Source organism: Gossypium hirsutum, chromosome A09 (assembly GCF_007990345.1).
Source record: "Gossypium hirsutum isolate 1008001.06 chromosome A09, Gossypium_hirsutum_v2.1, whole genome shotgun sequence".
Lineage (NCBI taxonomy): Eukaryota > Viridiplantae > Streptophyta > Magnoliopsida > Malvales > Malvaceae > Gossypium > Gossypium hirsutum.
In genome coordinates this window covers 24,598,458-24,605,137 of record NC_053432.1, presented here as the reverse complement: position 1 = coordinate 24,605,137, position 6,680 = coordinate 24,598,458, and the positions used below count along the sequence as shown (strand labels likewise).

The following is a 6,680-nucleotide window of genomic DNA, read 5'->3' as shown; positions in this document are numbered from 1 at the left end:
TTTTCATTTATTTTTTAGTAAAACTACATATTTTCATTTATTTTTTTAGTAAAACTAAATATTTTCATTTACTTTTTACTAATTTGACAGACAGTACAAATTTATGAACTAAAATAAGCGAAAAATAAAATAAAAGACCAGATAAGTCATTATGCTATAAAAATATTATAAATCATTGTGTATTAAGATTTATTTATTTATATTAATATTATATATATTTCATATTATATAATCTAAGAAAATTCGATCAGATCCTGAGTATACCTAGTCAACATTTTGTTCCAAGTCTTAAAGAAGGCATCAGTGTCCACAAACTTAACAATCCCTTGAGAAATATTTCTTCATTTAAACCATAAGCTACATTTCTATCAATCTGGTGCAACAATAGGTGAACTGCATATATTACAGGATAATCTCATTTAATTGATGGAACAAAGATTCCCATATTTTGCTTGTAGTTAACAATACCTTTTTCTTCACAGTAAATAACAACATAAAAATGTTAGGAGGTAACACAATACTCAATACAAACATGCCAAACTAGGGAATATGATGTACAATTTTTAAGTCAAAAAGGGATAAAAAATACATAACCTATAGTTTCTTTTTCTTTGGCACCAAAATAGCATCAAACTACCACAAAAAGGATGTCAAAAGAGTCGGCCTGAACATCTCAGACATAGTACAGATGACTTCTACAATCCATTAGCTGGTCCTGCAGAAGATCTTTGAGGCAAAGTTGCATTGCCTTCATCTTTTTCTTTCCCTTTGGCACTAGACCTTAATGATGAAGACGAATCACCCCCCACATCATCACCTTCATCCTCAAGGAAGGAGCCTTTTTGTCGTAGTTCCTTTACCTTCAAAAACTCATTATAATGTGCTTTTCTATGCTCCTTTAAAACTCATACCACTCCCATCTGTTTCAGTAAACCAGGCTTAAAACTATCAACCACAGATTAAACAAGATAGTAAATCATAAACGAGTTATCAACTAAAGAGGTAATATTGATTGGAATGTTGGAGGGAAATAGCAGTGTTGAACCTTCATTGCTGTAGAACGAGATATATATATATGATTCTTAGTACATCTTACTTGTTTCTGTTTACTTGCTAAATAATTGAATGAGTACTAAAGAAAACTAAGAGAACCATACATATATGAATGGAACCAAGAGAAAATGACACAAGAAAATGACAATTCCTAACTATAACGTAAAGCAGAAGTTTAGATGCAATAACCCTTTTATGAATTTCAACATTGTGAATCTTTCAACAGACACAACAAAAGCTAAATCCTAAGCATTTCAACACTCAACCTCACACCCTAGTTTTACTAGGAAAACAAGAAAGGGTTTTGGTGTTTAACAATAAAAAAGGTTTTCTACTAGAACAAACCTTGTACAATTCAATCTGACAAGGATTTGCACAATTTTACTCTAATGAAAGATAAACTGATAAAGCAAGTCATCAAAAACACTAATCAACTTTAACTATAGTAAAACCATTTTCAATATTCCAAGGGAAAAGGACTATTTAGCAACAATAGTTAGCAAACCTTCTTCCATAGGATCATCATCATCATCAGAAGATGTCCAACCACTAGACTGCCCAATTGTTTTTTTGCTCGAGGAAGCCACATCCTTCAAAGCAGATCGCAACTCCTCTGCATCCATAGCATCAGCGATACAATCATTGAAACCATGCCCTACAGGAGACAAAGACCCTGCAAATCAAGAGCCAGATTGCAATGTGAAAATGCAATTCAACTTTCAGAATAAAGTTCTAACCCAAAGCAGAAATAAATTAAAAATAAAGCTAGTTCAACACCAATTTGTGAATAATTACACAAGTATCTAAGCATGAAATACTAAACTTATGTAGAAGGGTAAACACTATGCATACCATCATCATCATCAATCATGGGATGGTACGGTGTCTTGGGTTCAATTATTTTCTTCCTTACAGGTTTGTTTGCTTCAATTTCTACAAATTCTCCTCATTCCATCTTACACGCCTACTGTTACCCCAACAGAGAATTATTACTAATTAGATCCAAAACACAACTAAGAAAAATGTAACTATAAAAAGGAAAAAAAAAACAATAATTCTTTCTTCAGAAGCAAATTAAAATAAAATTGGGACATAAAAATGAATACTTATAATGCAAAATGGGAACATACTACAAAAGGTTAATACTTGACTCAAGAAACTAGATCTAGACTCCAGCCATACCTAACCAAGGGGCTAGTTTCTAGATGTGTTTACTAGTCCTTCCTTATTAGTGCTACATCCACATAATGCACTGTTACTCATCACATCATATAAATAACTAAAATGAGCACATTTACCCCATTTTCATTGGTGCAACAGGCTTACCTACAGTTAATCAATAACTACTACAAATTAAGAGTCTTTTCTTAAATGAACAAATAACTCATGAATACTAATTATTTTGAACAATTTGCAAGGTCAATATATTAAAGAAAGCCACAACAAGAATGATGTGGTGTATGAGAGAAAACCACAGTGATGTGAAGGAGTAATGCTGAACAAACAAGTAAGAAAACAGTTGAAACCCTGGAAAACTGAGGGTAAAAAAACCCTTAAATTCCTTTAAATTAATTCAAAGAAAAAAAATAAGAATGTTAAGATTGGTTTTGAAGCCTACAACTTATTTATATAGGCTTTCTTCTTGCAAGTAAAATTACTAGGCTTTTTTGCAAATAATTTTTTTTTATAGCCTTAGATATAAACCCTAAAGATACATGATAATCTTAGCCATGCATAAGATATCTAATACTCAATATATAAAAAACTGATAAAATGCCATAAAATAAATAAAGCTCCTTTGTTAAAGAACTACTTAGATAAAAGCTAAATAGGGAGAATAAAGGCTAATGATTGAAGCTGAAGAACTTGACATTGTTCAGAAAAGCAAGAAAATGCTTCAAATATACTAGTAGTTTCTTATCATATGCTATATAGAATAATGGTAAAAAAATTAATGAAAAAAGTTAGCCACCAATCATCCCATCCTATCCCCTTCTGAAAGGAAAAAGGAAACGAAACAAAATAAACACGGAAAATGTTCAGAATTACTTCATCTGGAAAACCACTGAGTGCCAACAACAAGCTCCAAATACTCCTGATCCATTAAAACATTACCATAAACACTTATTGACACTAATATATGGAAAATGAAGCATCTAAACTATTATGAAGTAAAACAGAGTGACATTGCTGATTCATTATAATAACCATTAATCAGGCTTGTTTCTGCTACTATTTTACGGAAAGCATAAGAATGGCAAAGTAAGAACCAAACCTGAAAGAGGCTGAAAGGTAAATAATGGTTTTAGTGAAAACACTACAAATTGAGAAATTAGGTATTGTTGTACTAGGAAACACCAAAGGTCAATATACCAAATTGTATCAAAAGCCTAGCTACTCAAATCTCGTACAAAACCATGTAAAACCTCACAAAAAATGCTAATAGTGCCAAGTGATGAAGAATGTTACACATAAATTATTATGAAACAGGAAAAAAAAAACTTCAATAGATGCTTCATCATCAGAGAGTTCTTGGCAGCAAAAATCTCATTATCCTAGGGCCAAATTACTCAGCAACATTAACTAGCTTTGTTGAGTCAAAATGGATTATGTCTAAGCCACTGAACTATTGCACACATAGATTATCCCCCTCAAAAATTGAAAATCACTAATTACAAAAGAAGTTAGAATAATGAAGTAAAAGTACATACAAGTAATTAAACCAAAAATGAGAAGGATAGTAAAGGGTGAAATCTCAAATAAAAAGGAAACAATAATCCATTTGAATGAACTATAAAGAAACAAGTAATCCAATCCGCCGATTAATCCAATGAACTGCCATTGAACTCAGTTTGATTGTTGATAAAATGCAGGAATAAATACAAAAATAATTTGAAACTATCAAATTAACTCCCAACAATCATTAACAAATCTAAATAAAAAAAGGCTTCCCATTTCTTTTCATTTTCACAAAATCAATTTCAGAAGGAAAAAGAAAAAAAAATGAAAAAGGGGAATTGGTGAGAGAAAATCGCACCTTTCGATCGCTCCTCTCCTCTTGACGATCAAAGTTCCGCGAAAATGTCTACCCTGAGAGCTCAGTTTGTCCGCTTCAAAAATCATTTTCCTCATTTTTGCCCTTCGTGTTTTTCGCTTACCATTAACCGACCTCCACGAAAAGATACATATCATACCTATGATATCAGAAATAGGAAAAATAAAATATTTTTTAATTATTTAAATAGTTCATTTTACAGTTTGGAACTGAAATTTAAATTTGCATTTTAGTTTTGCAATTTTATGATTTATAAATTTATTATTTTCAGTTTTTTAATTTAAAATTTTGAATTAATCTAATTTTATTAGTTAATTTTAATTTTGAATTTCAACTAAATCAATTTTTTTAATTTAATTAAAAAAGTATTTTTTTAATTTAATTATAATAAACTACAAAAATAGTCTTATATCTTTACTTAATTTTAAGTTTTTATCATTGATAGAGAGTTAAGAATGAGATAGGAATCGCACTGACAAGATTTTATCTAGATGTCATGTATATTGTTATAAAATAATCAAATAAAAGAATAATAAAAACTAAATAATAGATCAAATCAACAGATAACTTTCTCATATCTTATTTTCACTCACACAAGGGTTGCATTTATAAGTCATTGTCATTCTATGCAACACAAATAAATAAAGCTTATTTAAGTGCTTTTAACATATACATTAAGCAACTTGCATATTTACTTTCATAACGAAATGATGGGGTTTATTCTAATAAATAAAGGGGTTAGAATATGGACATCCATATTTATATATTTGTAACACTCCCCTTTGGATGTCCATTAGAGAAAACTGTGTGCTATTTAAACATTTATTAGGAAAAACCTTGTGGGATAAAAATATAATGAAGGAAAAAAAGTGCACAATCTCCTACTACAAGTTGCCTCGTTAAAAGCCTTTACCAGGAAAATTCAGTGGGACAAAACCTTGGTTAAAGGAAAAGAATACTGTGTGTTTTAGACTCCCCATAATGGCAACATTACATTACATTTTTGAGCCAAACATAATAGGATTTTATAAGACATTACACAATCATTAACCTTTTCATAAGATTATGAATCATCCTATTTACTTACTTTCCATTCCATTCCAAATGCTTAGCATAAGCCTAAGCAACATTATCAATTCATAAGTTAGTGTATTTATCCATGATATAGGTAAATTCATCCATAGTATAAGTAGATTTCTCACATATAAGTACATCATTTCACTCACCAATCCTTTTATATCATAATATTACATCCAATTATGAACTTACCCTTTCATTCCCTTTTCTTACCCGTTTCATTTGCATAATACAAAGCATAAGCATAAAAATCAATCATGACCACAAGCTTAGCACAAACCTAAAAAACATCATCAATACACAAGTTAGTGCATTTACACATAACTCTTTTGGGATTAACCACATGATAAACCATTTCCTGATAAAATTCATCATTTAATTCATACAACCTTTTCATTAACATAAGCATATTTCCATTTGAAAACTTACCTTTTCAATCCTTTACATTGCCCGTTAAACCATTTAGAATATCTTCGGATACTTGGGAAAGCTCACATGAAGTGTGCTTAACATATAACTGTAACATTTCCTTTACATCGTTGCTCACACAAGCTATGGGTCGGAATGTAAGTTATACAATGCTACTCACACGAGCTGTGGAGTATCCGCAACAAATGCAGAACCTCATCTATCGGTAGGACATTCAAGACCAACACCCAAAACATGAAATCGCTAATGACATGTCATTTATATCCTACGAATTCTTAAGGTTCAACCGGGACTCAACGTCCGTAAATTCATCATAGCATTGGTGTATTTGCGAACTAATTCAATTACATTAATATGACATAACAAACATTCAATTTATATAACATTAGTATAATAACAATTCATACGAACTTACCTGGTTAAATTGCAACAATGACTAAGAACAAGGGCTATTTGGAAATTTTCTCTTCTCCTCGATTTCCACTCATTCTTGATCTAAATTAATAATTTCATTCAATTCATTAATTCAGACAGCAAAACCAAGTTATTTTATGCAATTAATTCCTTTTTTACATTTTTACAAAATTACTCTCAAATTTTACATTTTTATTCAATTTAGTCCCTAAGTCCAAAACATGCAAATTTACCATTTTTAGTTGAAATTCATGTTAGCCAGTTTTCCTTTAATCTTATAACAGCCCATATTTTTCCTCATTTCACACAATTTATATTAATTTTTTCTATTTCAACAATTTAATCCTTAATCGTTAAATTCATCAAAAATCACTTAATAAAATACTTATAAATAACAACTAACACCTCAAATTCATCATTTAACATCTAAAATCAATAGCAACATTCAAAATCCTTAACAGTTCAAAAATGAAAGTACAAGCTAATTGGACCTAATTGCAACGATATCAAAAACATAAAAATTACGAGAAACGAGTTACATGCATCAACCATAGTATGACCCAAGCTTCAAGCTCCCAATCATGGTTTCGGTCATATAAAACATATAAAATTAAAAGAAATTAAAGCTCAAATCGTCCCACTATACTAAGAA

At 30.3% G+C, this 6,680-nt stretch overlaps 1 pseudogene; it reads right to left on the bottom strand.

Annotated features, from left to right (window-relative positions):
- Nucleotides 1–402: 402 nt before the first annotated feature.
- On the bottom strand, nucleotides 403–4,185 carry LOC107895564 (protein phosphatase inhibitor 2-like; annotated as a pseudogene).
- Nucleotides 4,186–6,680: the final 2,495 nt, after the last annotated feature.